Source organism: Rutilus rutilus, assembly GCF_951802725.1.
Source record: "Rutilus rutilus genome assembly, chromosome: 8".
In the NCBI taxonomy this organism is placed as follows: Eukaryota; Metazoa; Chordata; class Actinopteri; order Cypriniformes; family Leuciscidae; genus Rutilus; species Rutilus rutilus.
The window spans coordinates 20456873-20480655 of NC_140222.1; the positions used below are offsets into that span (position 1 = coordinate 20456873).

General features: G+C 35.6%; 2 protein-coding genes and 1 long non-coding RNA gene across 4 annotated transcripts in view; 2 read left to right on the top strand and 1 right to left on the bottom strand.

The window, feature by feature from the left end:
• Positions 1 to 23783, top strand: part of LOC311296006 (uncharacterized protein) — a 71402-nt gene that overhangs the window by 42520 nt on the left and 5099 nt on the right. The window lies entirely within an intron of this gene.
• Positions 2942 to 23783, top strand: part of LOC311296010 (uncharacterized protein) — a 50564-nt gene continuing 29722 nt past the window's right edge. Inside the window, exon 1 of the mRNA XM_084417640.1 lies at positions 2942 to 2972. The gene's annotated coding sequence lies outside the window, so the exon portion shown is untranslated. The remainder of the gene's footprint in view (positions 2973 to 23783) is intronic.
• Positions 22864 to 23783, bottom strand: part of LOC311296012 — a 288024-nt gene continuing 287104 nt past the window's right edge. For both annotated transcript variants that reach the window (XR_014628455.1, XR_014628456.1), the window contains one exon: positions 22864 to 23298. This is a non-coding gene — a long non-coding RNA (uncharacterized lncRNA). The remainder of the gene's footprint in view (positions 23299 to 23783) is intronic.

Below are 23783 nucleotides of genomic sequence, written 5' to 3' on the forward strand. Positions count from 1 at the left end.
GAAGATTGAATGTAGTGTTTTATTATTGTAGAGTTGAATAACATGTTTTAAATAGGGAAATGATGAATGTACATCACACATTTAACTAAAAATGTAATTCTACATGAATACACTGGCTTTAAGGGGTTCTTTTTTTTCTTTCTTTTTTTGCAGAGAGCATAAAAATTAGGTTCTTCATGCACCTTGACACACTTTCCAGCTTTCTGAGATGCGCTATGGTCTATGCAGGCTATTGGTTAAAGGCTATTGATTGTATATGTGGAAAGTGTGTGTGTGTGTGTGTGTGTGTGTGTGGGTGTGTGTGTGTGTGTGTGTGTGTGTGTGGGTGGGTTGGTGGGTGGGTGGGTTGGTGGGTTTAGTTGATTGACAGTTTGGCCCTTAACTTCAGAGTAAACAGCCTTACAGCAAACTAATGCTGTGAGTAACAATACAGCAATCTTTGCCATCTTGAACCAAATCCACTTAGAAAGTCCCAATGTAAAGAAGAGTGATGAAACAAAGAAACAAATGTGATGTGAAGAATGCTTATGTTGTTTGTAAAATATAAGTATATGATCTGATTGTATGTATGATGATTTCCTGTTGCAGGTCTGCAGGTCTGAATAAGCAATGTAGTTTCTACTGCAATCGAATGAAATATGAAATATTAAATTTTTTGTAACATACTGACATAATTTCATGTTATAAAGGTTTTTTTTTTTTTTGTACTAACAATGTCCAACAGTGTATATACAGTACATTAACACATCACAGAGAATTCTGTCATGTCTTTCTTTTTTCTCTCCTGTTATTCATGAACATTTCCACCACATAAATATTATGTAAGTACATACTGTGCAATTTAAAACAATGCTTAGGGTAAGACTAATTTAGCATTTGGTGTATCCAGTATGCATAACGCTACAATATTTTCAGGCGCCAAAATGATCTCAGTATTCTGTTCCATATTCCATAGTGCAATTTCCATGATTGTACGTACATTTGTTAAACAACTTTTATTATTGCATTGAGTTATTTTGCTCATTGACTGAAGCATGTGGATCTGCATAGAGCTGCTTTCTAGGTCAAGTGAACATCACATGCATCAGTGTGTGATGAACCAGAGCACCATAGCATAGTGTCACCTGACTGATATCTCGCAGGACAAAGAATATGGACATTTCCATTTTGCAGCTAATCACACGTTTTTCAACATAAACAACCAATTACAGTTTACTGACAGCTAAAACTTGGAAAGTTAAAGGGTTAAAAAATGAAAATTCTGTAATTAATTACTCACCATCATGTTGTTCCAAACCTGTAAGACCTTCGTGCTGGGAACTAAAGACAAAGTTTAAGTTAATGCAACATAAATCATTCATGCAATCCAACACAAACGGATTAAGTAAACTTACATTTTACATATTTAAGCAGATTGAACACAGTCAAATAAAGTTAAGACACAATGTATCAATTGTGTTGCTTAAGCTCATTTTAATAATTTTTTTCATTTTCATTTTAAGACAGCGCGTTAGGAATTTGTACTGTTTAGTTGAGACATAATTACGTGGACCTTAATAGAAAAAAACATTTAAAGTCAACAAACACAATTATTATAAGTAAAATAAAATATAAATATATTATGTAAAGTGCACAACCTTCCTTGTTCATTTTTTGAGCACTCCCTTCATTGCTCTTCCCCCAAAGCTAATATGATTAGCTCTTGTTGAAGCCAATAGAAATCTATATTGAAATCTATTGAGAACTTGTCACATCCAATAACTCATTTCCACCAGCAGAGGTCAGTGTCACAACAGTAATGACCATCAGTCTTCAAATGTCTTTTGACGTTCTTGCTCTCTGAGCTCAATGAATGTGGTTTATTCTCTTGTGTAGATGTTAAAGCAGTAGAGTGAGTGAGTGAGTGAGTGAGTGAGTGAGTGAGTGAGTGAGTGTGTGTGTGTGTGTGTGTGTGTGTGTGTGTGTGTGTGTGTGTGTGTGTGTGTGTGTGTGTGTGTGTGTGTGTGTGTGTGTGTGTGTGTGTGTGTGTGTGTGTGTGTGTGTGTGTGTGTGTGTGTGTGTGTGTGTGTGTGTGTGTGTGCGTGTGTGTGTGTGTGGATCAGAAGAGCCTGTCAGAAAACACAGATCATCTCAGATCTGACACCAGTCACTGATCATCACTCCTCTCCTCATTCATCACTGATTTCACCAAAACCATCATGTAGTTTAACAAGGTCTTTAGGTTACAAGATTAATGAATTAACATAAAAATGTCAAATGCATTTGATATAATGAAATGAAATGTGTTCAACAAGTAATTTGGTACTATAATTGTACTAAAAATGTGTCATAGAAACTAAATTAAATCAATAAACCTTTGATTTTTTTTTAATATGTATAATTATTTAATTGAATGTTAATGTTCAGCCAATCAGTATTTCAATAACTTATTTGAAACATTTGAAAGACATTCATCATTATGTGATCCAGCACATGTTTTAGAGTCAGCTCTTGTGTTATTTAGGTCAGTAAATGTGTTTGAACTGAAGACTTGTGGTTTAATGAAATGGCCGGATGTTCAGTTAATGTGTGTCTGTGTTCATGAGAGTGTGAGACGTGCAGTTTATTCTCACAACCACAAACAAACCTTCTGAGAACCTGATAGACTCAGAAACAACATGAAATGAGAGTTTTCTGATGAAGAGGAATCCAGAATGATATGTTGTGATGAAGCATTTGTTTATGAAATAAACAGTGAGAGTTTCTGAAATATTAACAGGAACATAAATAATACATTGAACTTTATCTGGAGAGCGAGACAGAGAACAGAGACTAAAAACAGCTTGCTTTTGATTTAGCAGTTTAGACTTTGTAAAAAGCTGAACTTTTTAATCAGGAAGTTGCTCTTGTGTCTGAAGAGACTCTCGGCTGGACGTTTGTTTCTGTCACGATGTCTTCTCATCTGTGTGTTCTGATCCTGTTTGTTCTGAGCGGTGAGAAACTCTTAATCAGCAACAGATCATTTATTTAAACAAAAATACATTTTTGAGATCAAAATGTTTTACCTCTTAGAAGTACTTGATTAATATAAAGTCTCTGTCTGATAATGATATATTTTTCTTGTTTCAGTTTTAGGTGTGTTTGGTGAAACAGATGAAGTGAAGTCAGTGTCAGTGACTGAGGGAGATTCTGTCTCTCTAAACACTGATGTTCAAGTACAGAGAGATGATCTGATAGTGTGGACATTTGGAGATAAAGAGACTCGTATTGCTGAAATCCACAGACAGAACATCTATATGGATGACACTGATATGATATTTGAGAAAACACTCCAGATGGACAATCAAACTGGATCTCTGACAATCAGAAACATCAGATCTAAACACTCTGGACTTTATAAAATGCGAATCCTCACCACCAGAGGAACTTCATTCAATAGATTCAGTGTGACTGTCTATAGTGAGTAAAGTGAATAATATTGAACTTTTTCTCTGAAGTATGTGTTTAATATTCGGCAAAGACAGTAAAATATGACCGATGATCCTTTTTTATTTTTTTGGTTATGGAACTACAAAACATTATGCATTACATACATCATGTTATGTTATTTTGTCGTATTTTTATTGTTTAATAAAAAAAAAAATTGAATTATTTTAATGTGATAGTGTTTTAGAAAGTGAGAATATGAAATGCATCAGGAAACTCGCCTCCTTGTGTTACTATTGGGTTTTTCTGGTAGAAACATTCACCACACTTTACAAAACAATATAACTTTGAAAATAACGTTATCATCCGATTATCTTTTTTAGTATCTTGTTGAAGTTATTGTGGCACATCAGTGCATATTTTTTTCATTTATTGATCTGCAATTAATAAAAATCTTCCGATACTTCATCAATAATAAATAAAACACATATATATATATATATATATATATATATATATATATATATATATATATATATATATATATATATATATATATATATATGATTTATTGTAATAAATCTCTTCTTTCATGTTTTCCAGCTTCCAGCTCCTTTCAACATATTTTCTTTATAAATGTGCAGTTCATATTGTGTCTAAATGAAGTCTGACTGAAAGGATTGTCCATTTTCTCTTTCTTTATTACAGAACCGGCACATACTTCATATCTTTTGATATTCATTATAACAGTAGTTTGTGTGCTGATGCTGTTCATTTCTGCGTTTGTGTTTTACTGTTGCTGCAAGAAATGCAACCGAGAAAAACCAGAGGGCAAGTATTTTTATGCAAATTAGTTTTACAATTGAGAGCCTAAATTGAATGTTGAACATTTTTAATAGTTCTAAAATGAAAAGTATGCTTATTATAGAATATAAAATATATCAGTGTGAAATGTCACCTGATGAAATATCATATATTAATGTTAAAAAAACACTGAAAATCTACATGTGTGTGTGTGTTTGTAGATCAGGAAAGCATGTCAGAATACACAGAGATCATCTACCGTCTTCAGATCTGACACCAGTCACTGATCATCTCTCAGATCATTAATATTCATAACAGTAATGTGAAATTCAAAAACAGAGTCAAACTGGATCTCTGACCATCAGAAACATCAGATCTGAACACACTGGACTTTATGAACTACAGATCATCATCAGAGGAACATCATACAGACTGTTTATGTTGATTAAAATATGATTTAAAGATTTTTAACAACTTTACTCATTTAAACGATATTAAATTAATTGGAAAATACAAATGCATTTTTGTATGCATTTAATACCCTCTTTTATATAATTTAGTGTGCTTATAATTTTTAATTTCTATTATCATATATATCATGTTTTATTGCCTTTTGATTATTGCATTATGTTCCAACTAGTCATATCAGATGTTTATGCATCAATTATTTTCTTGTTTTGTGGAGGTGTAAAAGTATTTCTAGATGACTGAAACAGGGCGGAGGAACTTGTGTAACCACAAACTTGCACTCGACTTACTTTTAAGCAAGGTCCATATCTATCTTTAACTTGTTATCTTGCAGTATACTCTCAATAAATGCTGAAACCACGTGCAGATGGTAAACTTAGAATGACGTTACACTTGTCATTCACTCATCCATATGCTTTTTGTATTTGCTTCATCAATTAATAATTTAATAAATTTGTTATTCCTTTATCCACAAATATCATTGTCCAACTTGTATTGTCTGCTGATTCTACTTGCCTCAAAGCGGAAATAAAACGAGTGTTCGTCTTCTGACTCATCTGACTTTTCAAAGGCCACGAGGCGGAGCTAGACTCTCAGTACAGTGGGGGCGGACTCTCAGTCTCATCAAGGGGCCCTCTGCTACCAAGTCATTTTAAAATTAAAACCGTTAAAAAAAACGAAGAATATGTGATGAATGCATATGTAATAATGTGTCACTTGTTGAGCCAAGTAAACTTATATGTTAAATAAAACATTTTTTGACAAGTTTGTATTGACGAACAAAGAAAAACAGTTTGCCAGTCAAGTAAAACAGTTTCAGCACCGCGGACAGTGACATCTGATTGACAGCGATGGTGCTGAACAGGCCAAGTGCGCTCAATCAGTGCCACATTATATAATTGTGTTACGAACCCTTTTGTTAAAAGTGGCTACGTAAGGGTTTCACAACATAAAGAAGGACACGTGAAACACGAGTGCGCGTTAACATTTATTATACTCACAAAACATGTAAAAACTCACGGAACACGTATCACAAACAAAGAAACATAACAAACTTCAAATAATAAGAAGGTAACAACTATTAATAAGACGAACAGCAAAGTAATTCAACTAAATAAAAAGAAAAAAAAAGGAAAGCTTGTTTGCTGGTTCTCCTCTCTCCTGCCATGCTCCGCTTCAGCGTCCTTATAGTGAATCAGAAACGACTCCAACGAGACGCAGGTGTATAATGATACACAGGTGCGGACCTAATAACAAACTCAGACACAGAAAAAAACAGAGTCATGACGTCATCACAAGGAGAGGAAAACACAAACCGTAACAATTGACATGGCACTATTATATATATTGAACACAAAATTTGTTTACAACTCCATAGGCTACAGGTGCTACATGAAAACATAACTGGGATGAAAACTTTGAGAAAAACAACTGATTTATAACATTCTGACTGAGTGACTTATTCATAACTAAAATATACATTTTTAAAGACGATTTTTTTTCTTACCATTTTGTTGTCTGCTTAACGATCCTCCAAAACAAATAAATCTAACAAAACTATACATATCATGGTCCCTTATTAAATCTTCATCCTCCTCTCCTTCATGGTGGCAAATCTGCCAACCACTTTGTCAATATGTATGTCCCGTTCCACACACAGCAAGGTGAGATTTGACAGTCTGGCCTCATCCATGCACGAACGCAAGTATGTCTTAAATAATCCGCAGACGGCTGAAATGTCGTTCGGCACTGGCGCTGCTGATGGGACGTTTCATAACAAGAGCTGGATTATCTCAACGTTAGCTAATGCAGTAATTAGCTTTTTTCAGCTAATAATCTGCAATGTTACTTTGCCAGAGCCCCGTGCAATGCGTCACCTGGCGAGGGCCCCGTTCCTGTCCAGTAACGCAAGATCGGAGGCGTTTGAGGGGCCCCCTAATTGGCACGGGGCCCTGGGGCGGTCGCACCCAAGCACCCACGCTATCTCCGCTACTTATTGTGCAGTTACAATTATTCACACACATGCACACATTGTTATGTAGCCTAAGCAATAAGGTACGAGAGGCTGTGCTGTAGGCTATACCTTATCGCTTTTATAAAACGGTTACCACAATACAGATATTAAAGACGAAAAATATGTATCTATGCAACTTTCATGAAGTAAAATCACTAAAAGCCTTCCTTCCGCTGAAAAAAATAGTCCCTGACCGTAAACAGCAACAGACGTTACATACATTATTTCGCCATTAGATGGCGGCAAAGACTGTCTTTATGAGCGAGTCTTTCAGTAGGCTATAGAGAAGACTTTTACATTGAAAGGACCCAAACTTGTGAACACGGAAAAGCAAGACGCAACTGACAAATGCCTAGCGCACGGGAAAACCCCTTAACTGTTAAAAGGACAAGATATCACAGCGGACATTCAAACAGATTTTTTTATTATGAATATAGGACTGACCTGAAGGAAAATGGCATATCTACTGTAAATGCAGGTACACTCGCTTAGCCTACTCGATCTCTCACAATATAGGCTACTCTCCTCTACTTCAATGAACAATATCAATGAGATCAAAATATGTTTAAATTGCTAGGTTGTTAGGGGTGTTGTGTAGTAATACATAGAACCGTTGGGTGAAGCGGTCATAGCCGTGAATAAAACACAGCTATTGACCAATCAGAATCAAGGATTGGAAATAACCCTTTTATAAAACGTGCTAAATATGTGTTTATACATTTATTGAACTTCAGTGATCAACAATCTTTAAAAAATGTTGTATCAATAGCCTAATAGCTTGTCCTAAATTAATAAACAGGTTGGTTTTCATGTTTTTGTCTGCCTGTTGCTGAGACTCTTCACAATGTTGTTGTTCTTCTTCATCATTAAAGGGATAGTTCACTTTGAAATTTAATTTCAAAGTGAACTATCCCTTTAAGAGAATCCGTGTCTAAATGTGTGCTGCTGTGTTCAGTTTTGAATGTGAGTGACGTTACAAAAATACCTCTAACAACTAGCCTATCAAATTGGCGCTTTCGAAACGCCAATACTTCGTAAAGCATCGAAACGTTTGCGAATCATTTGTTTCGAACCAGTGATTTCGACGTGCAAAAGATTGGGTACGTGATTTCAGTGAACAAAAATGTTTTGAAACGTGCTTAAATGTCAATGGTTATACCTATAACACCTACTATACAGACATTTTATTTTATTAAGTGATTTGTAAATTACATTTAATAGATTACACTTGCAATAAAATACTTGCAATTGGTTTGGAAAAGTTGCAATGTATGTGGCTGAGTTTTCGTTGCATTTACATTGTTTGTCCAGTAGAGTTCACCAGCGTGTGGCGTTTCGAGCCACAGTAATCAAAGTTTCAAAAGCTTCGTTTATCTTGAAGAGTTCAGTAACAGCACATAATGGGACACCAAGCGGTGGACAACACCTTTCAAAATAAATAATTTTAGGTTGATTTTAAGTTGTTGTTTTTTTCTATCTATCTCTGCTTAAGCGATCATAATGCGAGTCAACGCAGTATTAGGCCTATCGTTTTCTTTATTTTCGATATTTTATAAAATGTTACATCGCCTAAAAGTCACTAAGAAACTAAAAAAAAGCTGGTCAGAAGTATGCGCCTGCAAACACAATAGCAATCAAAACAAAACGTTGATACATTTAAATATAATTTTAAAAATAAAATAAAAAAGGAAAGGAAAAAGAAAAAGAAAAGCCTATTCTCCATGTTTCACTATCATGACAACTAAACATCAGACCGATGACCCAAACTTTCAACTGTCAACTTTGGCATGATTAGATATGCTCCTCTTGAACTTTCAATCATACGGAAGAGTAATATTTTAATGAAAATAATAACAGATTATAATTTTTTTTCTTTTTTTACCCCTTAACTTTTTTATTGGACGCTTTCTATCACATGATCATAAGCAGACCCCCACCCCGGATTGTTTTGCAGTCAGAAGTGTGCAACTGAACTGAGGCACTTATGTTCTGTTTACATTTGGTTAGCCTACTCTTTTTGCAGTTTGATGGAGATCGTGGATGTTAATGGGGAGGGAGATGACCAAGGATACAAACACCTGAACTTGATGTCGGTATGGTAATCTTATAATACACACAGGTAGATGAACTGGAGACGCTGAAGATAGTGATGTTACATGTGACACTGAAGCTTCAAAGCGTGCTTATCGAGACGCAGCGCAATTTCTCATGAGCGCGTATTTGTTTTCAATCAGAAACACGTGATCAATGAAGCCTCGCTTTCTTTCCAGTCACGTCACGTCAAGTGAATGCTGCACTTTGCGTGTCGGAATGTTTGAACCCAGACCACTACTCGACTGGTTTATGGAAGTTCAAGTCCATTTACTAACATACATTGCATGACCATATTTTCTGCCATAAGTATAAAACCATAAAATAATTAGACCAGCATTTACTTATTATTATTGTTATTACATTTAATTCACTTTAATATGTGAATTTTATTATCTGAAAACTGAACATTTTATGTCTGGGAACGTGGGAAATGTAGTCCAGAGTGTGAGTGAGGAAGGAGAAGCGACAGAAGTATTCATGCATTCACATCGCCTTTGTCATTATGAGTAAAAAATAATTAAAAAAAATAATTATTATCATTTATATTGTCATGGTTTTACAACAAATGTCATGGTTAAAAGTTAGTCACTTTTTTGTTGAGAATTTGCATTTAGAATAAGTTTAGATTGTGGATTTAGATTTTATGACATGCATTTTTTTATGGTTGCTTTGCATAAACTTTGCATAACTTTGCTAAGTTTTGCTAAGTTTAACTTAGCTAAATTTGCATTGCAAATTTTATTGTGCTTTCAACCTGGGAAACCAAAATTTTAGGCAGATCATAAAAGTCTTTGTATTTGCATATTAGGTAGATCATAAAATTCGTTGAATTTGGATGTTTTTTATTTTATATAGCTGAAGTGTTTACTTGACCTTGTGTTAACTCCACTCCAACAGCCTGTTTAATAACTGTAATAACTGACTGATAAACATGTTTTTGGCACATTTTTAGTGACAGCAGAGGAGGGTTTTCTTGACTCTGAACTCAGCATTTATAGTATTGTTTGACCTCGGGCCGTTTCCATTTAGCCTGGTAATACCAGACTCTGCTACTTCGCTTTGGTTCGTAGAGAGATAGAAAAACGTTTTCTTTACCGCCTGGTGGCGCTTGTCTGAAGCTTAAAATCATTGGTTACCCGTAAGCCAATCACATAACGTTTGGTTATGGCGTGTGTTATGCGCATGCTCAGCCGCATCTGACTTCCACTGTAAACACATGTATGATGCGAAAACAAAACCATCGAGCGAAATACCGGAGTGAACATGGCTGTGAACGACTTTTGCAGATTATGTTAAGTAAATCTACGCATCCACGGTACAATCAGCGTCTACGTCACGGCTCTCAGTCCGCCCTCTGTTCGATGATTGGCCGGCTGTTTTCAGGCCGGAGGAAAACGCAAAGCTATGATGCGGTCTCAGACTGAGTACAGAACGTCTATGGTACAGAAGCAAAATGAAATTGAGCGGAAGTACGAAGTCTGACGTAGTCAGGCTAGTTTCCATTTATGTCTAGTTATCAATTCATGGTGTCTATTCAGTATTTGACATAAAGCTAATTTGTGTAGCATAAGCTACCAACAAAAAAATATTTTTATGATTTTTTTATTGTTGTTATTTTCAGCTTATTTTATTGCTTGTTCTGTCTTACTCAAAATATATTAAAACATATTTCCCAAGGCATTATTATATAACCTAACCTGTTTTTAATACAAAACGGTTTATATTATTTCAATATTTAAATGTCAAATGCATGTAAAACAAGAGGTTCTCTTTCTTCTACACTATAAAATTGACTATTTATGTATTTTATTTATTGTTTTCATTTTGTTTAATGCCAGTATAAAAACTAAGGTATAATTTATTGTTGTATATGTTTTTGTAAAGACAAAATTTTTTGAGAATCTGATGGTTTTTCTTGGTTTTTCATAACATTACTTCACATGAGTCTCACAGGATGTGGTTTGAAAGTGAGAGATGGAGGAAATGCCAGTCTCGCAACAGACAATTTTTTCCCTTCTCTTACAGGTACATTTCACTCAAAAATAAACATTACTTTCATGTAATCTTAATAAGAATCTTAATATTCTTAATCAGAAGATATTTACATAAATGACTGTGTTTTTATCCATACAATTAAAGTCAAAAGTGGTTAAAGTTTTGGATCCCGTTTACTTTCTTTGTATGGACAAAAACAGCTGTACATCACAAATGGAATCGCAAATGGAATAAATATTAAATTCAGTGTGCAAATGTAAAGTCAGTTTCAGTACTCTGCAATGCAATTTCTCAGTTTTGTGCATTTTGTGTTGCACATTTCTTGAACACTGTACATTTTTTGTTTGTTTGCAGCGATCAAAATAAAGATGCTTTTCATGCACAGTGGCACTTTCCAGCTAAGTTACCGAGTCAAAGTGAGATGTTCTGTGGTCTTACCTAGGCTACTGATTGTAGGGTACATCCGTAGCGTGTGTGTGTGGGTGAGTGGGTGGTTTGGTGGGTTACAGAACAGGATGGATTGTCCCTCAACTTTAACATCAGAGTAAACAGCCTAACGGCAAACTAATGTTGAAAATATAAATACAACAATGTTTATAAGAGCCAAATCGGCTTTGCCGGTCATGATCTTTATCTTTCACGCGGAATGATCTGCACGTTTTTCATTCAATGCACTGTGTCTCGTGTTTATAAGATTAAAAAAGCATTCTGTGTGAACTGCGTTCATTAAGCTCACTGCATTTCATACTATAAACACCAAAGGCCCTTTCACATCAAGGATGATAACTTGATGTGAATCAATAATAGAAGTCGTCTAAATATAAAAACGTACATATATTTTTTGTGGAAACCTCAGGACCAGAAAATGCAATGATAGGATGTCCTACCTGCCTGTGAACGTATGTATTTCATTACCTCTGTGCACCCATTAGTATTGTAATGTTATGTTGTTTGAGACATGACGTGAGTTCATGTGTTCTGAAGATGGCGTGGCTTTGGAGATATTTTGAAGGAAGGGGGGGATCTCTATGGGCTGAAGTATGTGCCACCAGAAACTGAATTTGAATCATTTATATTTGAATTTGAATTGCTAAACTTGAATAATTGCATTGAAAAACTGAATTTGAATCACATAATTTGAAATTGTATTGTTTAATTTGAATAATTGCATTGAAAAACTGAATTTGAATTGTATAATTTGAAATTGAATTTATTTGTTTGGAACTGAAGTCCAATACAATTTGATCCTCAATGAAAATTCAACTCTCTATATATCCTCACATTCAGTTCTCACAATTCAGATTCAGATCACCAAATTCAATTTCAAGTTAGTGTGACAGACATCCGGGTAGTTGGAGGATGAAGGAAGAGCAATCGAGCGCAGATCGATATCGATAGAGTTCAGTGTTGCAGGATCATCACTCAGCAATAAATATGCCAGACTGTTGTGCTGCTTATGGATGTTAGAACGAAAGAAATGAAAAAAAAAAAAAAAATAACAGCAAGGGATAACATTTCACAGGTGAGAATGAAACCTGTGGCCTCTCTCTCTCCGTGGCCCGCGGCAGCGTCTCTTCTCCCGGGCAGGAACACAGCTTCACCTCGCTGCTGCACCGGTCCCCGCTGATCCAGATGGGACCGGCCAAAGACATAGTGGTGATCGGGAGTACGTATATTTCGGCGGGAAGTTCCACTGCCTTTGCTGGTGGCCGGCGGACGGAGAGAAACTACAGCGGGGCAGCAGAGTTCGTCTGCGGCTGCAGGATCTAGAGACTTACTGCCCGCTTCCTGTGAGCCAAAACCGACACAACGCTGCTGCAGGAAATAGTTGAGTTTTCTTTTGCTGAAGAAAATAGTCCGTTCCACGTCCATAGCAACGCTCTGTTTTTCATGGCAACGGTGTGATATACTTATTACATGGCTTGGTTGAATTCCAATGTGCGAAGTATATCACACCGTTGCCATGAAAAACAGAGCGTTGCTATGGACGCGGAACGGACTATTTTCTTTAGCGGAAGCAATACAATTGTTTTTAAATCAATAAACTCCTTTTTAAATCAATAATTTGTGTCAAATTATTTATTTATTTTGTAGGTAGCCATTTAATAAGCGGGATAATGTATAGCGAGGCGGTTGTTATAGCGAATAACAACCCCTTCAGGCTGATTCAAGACCTGTCGGGGTTGTTATTCGCTATAACAACCGCCTCGCTATATACATTAACCCTTATATATATATCTATATCAGCCTGAAGCCTATAACTAATATATATATATATATATATATATAAGGGATAACTCAATCTATCGATCTGCGCTCGATTGCTCTTCCTTCATCCTCCAACTACCCGGATGTCTGTCACAGTAACTTGAAATTGAATTTGGTGATCTGAATCTGAATTGTGAGAACTGAATGTGAGGATATATAGAGAGTTGAATTTTCAGTGAGGTTCAAATTGTATTGGACTTCAGTTCCAAACAAATAAATTCAATTTAAAATTATACAATTCAAATTCAGTTTTTCAATGCAATTATTCAAATTAAACAATACAATTTCAAATTATGTGATTCAAATTCAGTTTTTCAATGCAATTATTCAAGTTTAGCAATTCAAATTCAAATATAATTGATTCAAATTCAGTTTCTGGTGGCACATATTTCAGCCCATAGATCTCATGCTTTCAATGCTAACTTGTGAAGGGTTGGATTCTGGAATCCACTGCCGCTTCAATGTATATCTTTTGAGTGGTTGTTAGTAAGTTATTAATCAATTTTTATCCTTCTAAATATTAAATTATTTGAATGACTTCAAGTTTATGAGATTTTATGTAGTCTGCTTAATGAAATGTGCGCTCTCCATATTTTTTTGAGAGCACACAATTGTCTGTACTTCTCACTGAGAGAAAAGTACAACTTATGTGTCTGTTTTGGGGAAAGTGTTAGAGCTCTTGCTCAACCAACTTCGACCTTAGAGAAGCTGTGTATCCTGTGTGTATCCTGTGTATCTTTGTGTGTGCGTTACAGATCCTGGACTTCTGAGGTGAACACCTTGCACCTTGGGGAGATGAGATGACTTAGATGATGAAACTTTGCTGCCGTACCATGAGTCCAGCAGGCGTAATGATATGTAACTACAGAAGAGTCAAGTTTTAAATAGGAAAAATATGGAAACTTTTTGTTCATTTTTTTGAGAGAGATGCTAATTATGGTCTTGTCCGGTTCAATTCATTATGCTAAGCTATGCTAAAAGTAGGACCCCCAGACCCGGAGTTCGGCTGAATGGATTCGAAAATGATAAAACTCAACTGTTTAACTCTGGGGGAGTTGTAAAATGAGCCTATTTCCAAAAAAAGTGGAGTATCCCTTTAAAATATTTGATTATTTGATATCCTGTTTTATGTGTATAAATTATGTGTGAATATTTCCAAACTCTCATACTATCTCTGTATGTTAAGTTATAGTTGTCAAAAAATAGGCTATATATATAAATATGTCTGTATTGAAGTAAAAATGATTGACAAACATGTCTTTCGAATGTAATTAAATACGTGTCTTGTTCGTCATATTTATTTTAATATAAAAGCAACAGAACCTAAATTACATTCAGCGTATTGACAACACTATATTAGCTGCCTGCGATATCTGACTGCCTTTGATGGAGGTCTGATCCACTGTGAGAAGACAGAACTTGTACGTCTTGCCTGCACTTGTTTCACTCCTCCCCTCACCGCAGACCCTCGCCTGCATTTCAGGCAAAGCGCATCTCAAACGAGCCTATTATTCGGATCTTACGCTGAAGGGAGTATAACTCCGACCTAACGGTTCCCTATAATTGTCTGCCAAAATACAGGGTCCGTAATCATTTAAATGAGCGCTCTTTGCCACGAAATAAACAGCGGTTTTCAGTGGAATTTATTCAGCTCTGAAATATTTCATTTGCGCACAATTGAGTCCCTCGAAGAGTATTAGGAAGCTTCTTTTTTTCTTTTCCATCAGAAAAGCGAACTTCTTTTCTTACCGTCTGTGGAAAAGACGTAGACAACTAGAATAGTGTTGCACAATGTTGCGTTTTATGCTTACAAACTGTTTGAGCTGTTAAAGAAGATGGGTTACACATCTTTATTTTTTTGCTCATTACTTTTAGAAGGTAAGTTACGCATTTTTGTTTATGTCTTTAGCTCTTGAATGGTCTTGTCTCATCGTTCTTGTAAATTAGGGACTGTTCTTTTTTATTTAAGGGGCTACCGGAGGAGTTTTGAGATCTGTAGTCAAAAAATACATGACCCTCCCTTCGCCAGCAATACATTTTTCTATGACCCTCCAAAATGATTGTGAAAAAAGGCATGACCCTCCCCGATAATTTATTGATTACTTCTGGTTTGCGCTTGGCAAAGATGTTCAGATAGCCATTGTTTTTTCACAACCATAAACTCCTGCTTTCTCATCTTACTAGGCCTGTAACGATAGACCAAACCTACGATTCGGTTCTATCACAATTTTTGATTTTAGATTTGAAAAAAATCTTGTTTTCGGTGCTGATGCGGTACTCGTTCAACATGTGGGTGGCACTGCCAATAAAGTATCTAAAAGCTGTCACAAAGAACCGGCAAAAGTAATGATTATGAATATGTCAAATATAGCAAGGAGACATTTTAATTGTTTATTAATAAACAAGTGTTTTCTGTGTCGACTGCAAAGATGAAGAACGATGCTGACTCGCGATCTTCGCAGTAGTGAACGCGCCAGAGAGAATGCACATTTCATACAGATTACATAAGTAGACAGCAGTCTATTTTCTTTGGTTTTGAATTGTTCTGTTTAAAAGTAGACATTTCAAGCTTTATATATATTTCTCAGGTCTGTGAGGCAAGTACCTTACGCTGAGTTTCGGTTCATTTATGAGACGAGAGTCCAGTTCACTCGCTGGCGCCTCCGTGTCATCTATTTTCTACTATATTTACTTATTTTATTTATTAAATCCAGGCAATTGGTTGATGAAACATTGATTAAAATTCAGATACAATTAATAAAAAAACGAAATTCACTTTAAAGAAAGGCTTTGTGCTTTCTGTTTGAGGTCTCTGTGAAAGTTTTAAAGTCGCTTAGAGCGGTCAAGTCCGTACAGAGAACTGTCATGTCCATAACATTGTTTTTTTCCTCATAAAAGCAAACACGAAAAATAAAATAAAAATAATATAAAATAATATTTTATGTTCTGTGGAGGCCGACCCTTCTTCATCCGATGGGTATATTACTTTTGGTTTGCACAGTGTAATTCATAGAATTACTAAAAAATATTTTGCCATCTAAAAGTTAAAGATTTTTTGTGTCACGTCACATGTGTATTTCCCTCATATTAAATATAAAACGCATGTGTAGACTGATATTTTTCTAATGTCTTGACTCCTTTATTAATGGAGTGTGATAAACAGACGTTTCAATATATTGTTTATGCATTTTCTGAAAATTTATATTTCAAGTTTTGACTGCAAATGTCACGTCCATAACGCTGGAATTGCCCAATTTTAACGAATTTATCCTCAACTAGTTTTTTGGTCTAGGTCTACGTATTTTATTATGTAGCCTACCTTAGTAATTTAAAGATGTGGTAGCCCTACATCTTACACATCACACTCCACTGTTATGGTGGCAATTTTCAGTAGATTTACTCACTAACATTATTGTGGAAAAAATAAGAATGGAAACTAAAATATGGTAGTATCGCGCTACAGCGCACATTCTATCAGCTGCAGTTCTGGCGCCTCAGTCCCAATACTGTAAAACTCGACGTACATTCACATCACATGTTAATGCAGCGGTAGAGTTACACTCACAGGACACTGCACTTATTCGCAATCATAAAAGTTCATTATTTGCTCGTGCTTTAAAGCTTTGCCGGGTAAACATTTCATTGGCGTTCTGTTCTGACATGATGCATTTTTTCTGAGCGCGTAGGCTACTGAAGCGCGCGCACTGTCAAACATTGCCAAACTGGATTTTTGTTGGGTCAGACGCATCTGATAGCGATGGGGGGCCGAGACCGCGAGAGCTACATGGAGCTACATGTAAAAAAATATGCACCAAACAAGCCACTTTGAAATGTTGCTGTTTTCACAAAAGTTGGGTGACCCTCCCCCTAGACTAAAAAAAAGTTGGATGACCCTCCCCTCAACAAAGAATAAAAATACATGACCCTCCCCTATTTTCCTCCGGTGGCCCCTTCCATAAATACCGAACGGTCCCTTAGACAAAGGGTGAAAGATGTAGCCTATCTATATGACAAACATCTGTTGTTGTTCATTACAGTGTGCGTTGCAACCCTGTATCACATGAAATACGTTCTGAGGAAACTATTTTGCAAATCGCAATTACGTTACATGCCAACATATAAGCAGTGCTATTACGTTGGTCCTTAACCTAATATAAGCAGTGCTATTACGTTGGTCCTTAACCTAATATAGCCAATCTATTGCAGTGCTATTACGTTTGTCCTGAACATAATACATCCAAAGCAGGTTTCTTTTCACACGTAGCAGCTATAATGCTGTTCATTTTGTTTTAATTATTTACTCCCTTTTTTCTCATTGGGCTACAAAATATTATCTATGCCAGGGCGAGTCAAATGGCGGCACCCAGATAATTTTTATCTGGCCCTCAAACTGGTTTTTGATGTTTAAAACCCCTCGCAATCTGATATCAAAATCCCCGCAAAGGTTTAGCGCGTTCAGCGGTGAGTTTAACAACGCACGTGATCATTCAGCGGTGAGTTTAACAACGCACGTGATCTCACGGCAGTTCGTGATATGGTCACGTAATTTAATCTATTGATTCGTGCCACGGACACGTTTATTTCGTTATTTTCGTAATACCAGCACGTTTTTTAAAGCGTCTTTCGTGATAATAACAGCACGATTCTTTCTGCCTGGCTGTCGGCTGCAGCAGAGAAGCTGTTTAATCAACATTTATTCACGAGATCTTATGTATTTTTTTAATGTTATTATTTCGGTCTTATTGCCAGGGAATCTGGATTGCTTTGCTGTTTATTGATATTTTTAAAATTATATTTTATCAGTAGGAAATCGCGCTGAAGAAGTCTCGTTCCGAACACATCGCGATATTTGGCATCAGTTCACGTGTGTCAGATGTTGGTAAGTAAATACCTAAATACGCTATCCTAATAATGTGTGATATCATGTCTTTTCTGTTTGTCGATATTAATCTGCCATCTCCACGGAGACTTTGCGTTTCATTGCTTTCTAATTCAAAACAGGGTGATTAACACTGCCTGTCACGTGACGTGCTATAGGCCTAGATATTCATATCAGATTAAAAATAGTACAATTAGTTCCAAAGTTGTATTTGTAGTAGAAGCACAGTAAAAACAACACTTACCATGCTTTTACCACAGTAACATTAGTTTTACTGTGATAAGTGTAGTAAAAAGACAGTAATCACAAAACTTACCATGCTTTTACCACACTATTTGTAGTTTTAATGTGGTACTTATTGTAAATGCACAGTAACCACAACACTTACCATGCTTTTACCACAGTAACCATAGTTTTACTGTGATAGGTGTGGTAAAAGGACAGTAACCACAAAACTTACCATGCTTTAAACCTCAGTAACCTTAGTTTTACTGTGATTGGTTTAGTAAGGACAGTAATCACAAAACTTACCATGCTTTTACCTCAGTATTGATAGTTTTAAAGTGATATTTGTTGTATGTAAATGTAAATGCATATTAACCACAACACTTGCCATGCTTGTAAGACTTTATAATGTAACATCCAATATTTGTAAGGTAAATCAGTACTTTTCCCTTTAAATAATCCTATATATTATACATAATGATATTTTCTTTTCTCTTTTCTCAGCTGAAAAGACCAAAGGGGCCTTTCAGACTCAGTCAGCCCATTATTGTTTGAGGAGAAGTAAACGGAGGAGACGGACAGCTGCAAAGGCAAATATTCGCAATGGTATGTATGTGTTGGTTTTAACCCTAAATCAAGCATTTGTTGTTTCTTAAAACTTTTCTCACAAAACCCATAGCCCAATCAGTACAAACATAGTCTGAAAGTCTTAATAATTCACAAGATTTAACAAGTTGTCAAATTCGTACGATACTCGTACATATTTGTATACTCGTACACAATCCTGCAGCTTTTACTCCTACTGCTGTCATTGGCTACTGCCTCAATTCCTGTACATATTTATCGCAATATTTGTAAATCAGTTGCGCCACTTCTTGGAAAGTTGTCGGATGTCACACACACTGTCAGAAAGTTTATATTAATTGCAAATTGGTCTCCGTCTGTTTATGTTCGAGTGATACATGATGTCTCTCCACACCTCATAACCTACCTCTGTTTGCAAGAGTGGAAAAGCTTATCTGACTTGTCACATGACATCAGATACTCGATTATTTATATATAACTGTCCCGTTTGCATGTAAATCATTTTTATGATTATTGCTTGCTATTAAAGACATACTTTTATTCATAGAAATTCCCACATATCAGTGAACTTATTACATAAAAATGCTTTTAACATTTAATTATGCAACACTCTTTACAGAAAACATATCCTATATCCTTATAAACTGACTATTTGCAAGTAATGTATTAAAATGACCTTCCTTTCTGTTTTGCAGGATTACTTAGTCCTTTTTTTTAAAGCTCTACCAATATCAAACTCAACAGCTCTTTTAAGAGCCAACCATTACAAGAGCTACTAGTGAGTCGCAGCGAATCTTGCCGTGATCAGCCCTTCCCAGGTGAAGTTTCTAGAATATTGCAATCAGTATTTACTCATCAAATGTTCTCTCCTGAATCATATGGTAAATTAACTTATTTATAACTGTCTTAATTTGTGTTTCAAGAACAATAGTAATTGCACATACTGTAGAGTAAGTCGAGACTATCTTGTTTTACAGCAGAGAAGGAAGACCAGTCCTTATATCAACGCAAGCTAATCGAATAAGACAGAAAAGTGAGCGAGTGCATTGTTATGTCTTGTATTGAAACAATGCTGTAATATGTAGTACATAATTTGATGTTGACAATTTTACATTGTACAGGTTATCACTTGGTTTTTGACCAAGTGAAGCTCTTGAAACAATTGACAGAAGATTATGTTGTCTGGAAAGAAAACAAGCATCACTGGCAAAGGCTCAAAAGAGACCATGCCTTTCTTAAAAATCTTTTAAAATATGTTGCTGTTGATATGGGTAAAACTGTTTTTGTTCAGTACTTAGCTTATTTTGTGCTGCAATATTTTTTATATATGTATATGTGTGTATATATATATATATATATATATATATATATATATATATATATATATATATATATATATATATATAATACTTCAATGTGTATATTATTTAACGTACTGACTGCTGCTTTGTAAATTTATGTAAGGAACAGGCAACTCTGGCCCTTTGCATTCTACTTTTTGAGGTTAGTTAAGAGTTAACCTCCAACCCTAATCGAGCACATCTGAAAATTTTAACCCAAGTCTTCAGGTTTACTTCTAGACAATAGGCAGGAGGGTTTGAGGTCGGAGCTAAATGTGCAGGACAGTGGACGCTGAGGGCCAGAGTAAACCATCACTGCTTTAAATAACGCAGAACATAAGCTGACCCGACTGTCCATTAAATAACTTTATTTGAATGGTTTCTGTCTTTTGTTTTACTTTCAGACCAGGACTGGAGAACGCCTGACAATGGGATGTTGAGACTTCTTCCTCTGGTTGAGAAAAAGCTACTCCACATCAGTGATCACATCTTCTGTTCTTCTGTTCTTCAACTGAACAAACTGTTTAGACGAGGAAGAAGAACACTAACACGATCGAGACGTACAGGGAAGAGCAAGAAACCAGTTTAGCTGTGATAATGAATCATTATTTTCCAACCCAATATCAAATCTGTTTTCTGTATCATATGTGACTGAGTATGATTATCTGGCACTCGTTTTGTGGCTTCAGCAGCTGTGAATGGATTCCTATGATGTTAACGTGTTTTTGAAGACACATTTTTATTTATCTTGAATCTCATTTGTCTTTATGCTACTTTATCAACTTTATGCTTTGTTCTCCAATAAAGTGTTGTTTAATAAAGTATGATGACTATTGTGTATTGAAAGTGGTGTTTGCTACAGTAAATAGAAATTTTCTTTTGAGAAATTTTAATTTCTTATTTCTTTAAAAATAACTACATATAATTAATAACTTATAAATAACTAAATATAATTAATTACCATGATTCTTTTACTTGGGACATAAAAATGTAGATCTGGTTAATGATATTTGGGACAACAATGCAACAAAAGTTGCACATACTTGCATGTATGCCAGTTTCCAGTGAAATAAAAGGAAGCTATGTGAATAGCAAGAGGCTGCAGTGGGCTATCTTGCTATAAATACTTAAAGCTTAATTGAAGATGATCCATGTTGATCATTCTAGTATACTCTATATAGTATACTCTATATATCACTGATGTCAGGAATATAAGCAGCAATCAGAGGGGGTGAAAAGGAAATGTTGGCACTGTTTTTTTGTTGTTTTACTGAATGGTGCATTATCCTTGTGTAATAGTAATAGTATGTGTAGATCTGTGTAGATTATACTGTCCTTCCACCCCCAGGGCCCAGCAACGGCCCCCAGAAGAGCAAACAAATGCACATTTCAAATGGCTGTAACTCAAAGTCTGGTTAGTGTATCAAAGAGAAAATCGGCTGGATAACTGCTTATACTATGTTTAATAAATAATGTTGGCCACAGTTTTCAGACATATATGGAAAGCTGGCATAAAGGTTATTTTTAAAGTGCTCACAGTAAAATATCAAATTTCAGCCTGTCCCTCATATATGTCATAAAGGTTTGCACAATGAACAAATTTAGATATCCAGTTGTCCATTAAATATATCATTTATTTAACATTTATTGTTTTATTACTAAACGTTTTAAACTACATTACCCACATATCTCTGTCATTCTATCAGTGGAGCAGGAAGCATTGTGCTGTAGTTCATTGAAATGTGCAGACATGCTTAGGGTTAGGGTTAGGATCTCGGTAAAGGAGTAATTTCTCACAACATAGAGACACTTTATAGTTAGCTTAATGTATAACTAACGTAATAATAACACCAAAACATACTTTGTAACATGAAGCGCCGTTTTATATGGGTTAAACGATTGTCCAATCACAGCGAGTTCTGCGATAAAGTCACAGCCAATAACAACCCAGCTGAACAGATGCATCACACTTACATGCCCATTTATGGTAAATGATGACAGGTCTCTTCTAGTTCCGGCTGCGGGGATAGATACCTTAAATATTTTATATTTAGGCTGTTAAACATGCATTCCTTCTAATTAAATTATAAAACTCATATTTAAAAGCAAAAGACTCCTTTGTGTGGTTACCATCCAAAAACGAGGTCACATGATCAATGACACAAATTTGCTTAGACTGATGCATAAATAAATTTGAAAGAGAAACTTTTTTCTAAGCAATGTCCTACAGCAGGGGTAGTTTTGCAGTATTTTAATTAAAGATAATTACATGTACTAAAGTGCTTCTAACATTTACAGTGTATGTATAGTATATTAAAGGTATATCAATTATATTCAAATAAATGTAACAAAAGCACAATGAATGGACACCATTTTGAAAGCTTATTCCAATATTTAATGTCAAACTGTTTAAAGACAAATGTAGCGCCAAAACTACTGCACAACAGTATAAAAATCAGTTAATTAAAAATATCCAGATACAGGAGCAATCTATTATAGTGACACATACATTAACGTTAAAAAAATTGCTATGATAAAGTTGAATATATTTACAAACCAAGAGATGAGATTAAAGTTTGTTATGTGAACATACATTTGTTTCTTCGCTTTAAATAACAAATAGGCAAAAACATAAGCACAACATTTTACATTCTCAACTTTCATTCTATATCCTTGTGAATGATTATTGGTCACTTTTATTGTAACTATGCAATGAATGTGTCCTTTAGCAAAACACCTGATGTGCACACTGCACTGACCCTTTTTTATAAAGGCATTAGGCAGAAATCAAGTACAGTTTATGAAGCTGAAAAGAGAAAACAAAATGCTTTAACAATATGGAAAAAGATAAATCACTATTTTCAATATTGGTTCAGCATATATCAAAGAGATCCTGAGGAGGAGTGAGACTTCACATGAAGACTTGAAACTGTGACAGAGCAAAGGGTGCACCTCGCTGGACACATCCTACGCATGCCCAAACAACAACACCCAAACACAGTGATGAAGTGGACACCGCCAGGAGGATGCAGGAGACAGGGAAGACCAAGGAAGACACGGAGACAGATGTTTCACGAAGACCTGAAGAATGTCAGTGTCCCATGGGAAGATGTGAAGAACCTGGCCACGGATCGAATACGTTGGAGGACAGTTGTTGCCCAATGTGCCCAGCACAGGACTTGATGATGACGTTGTGAGTTTATAACTGTAGGATATGTTTTCTGTAAAGAGTGTTGCATAATTAAATGTTAAAAGCATTTTTATGTAATAAGTTCACTGATATGTGGGCATTTCTATGAATAAAAGTATGTCTTTAATAGCAAGCATCCAAGCAATAATCATAAAAATGATTTACATGCAAACGGGACAGTTATATATAAATAATCAAGTATTTGATGTCATGTGACAAGTCAGATAAGCTTTTCCACTCTTGCAAACAGAGGTAGGTTATGAGGTGTGGAGAGACATCATGTATCACTCGAACATAAACAGACGGAGACCAATTTGCAATTAATATAAACTTTCTGACAGTGTGTGTGACATCCGACAACTTTCCAAGAAGTGGCGCAACTGATTTACAAATATTGCGATAAATATGTACAGGAATTGAGGCAGTAGCCAATGACAGCAGTAGGAGTAAAAGCTGCAGGATTGTGTACGAGTATACAAATATGTACGAGTATCGTACGAATTTGACAACTTGTTA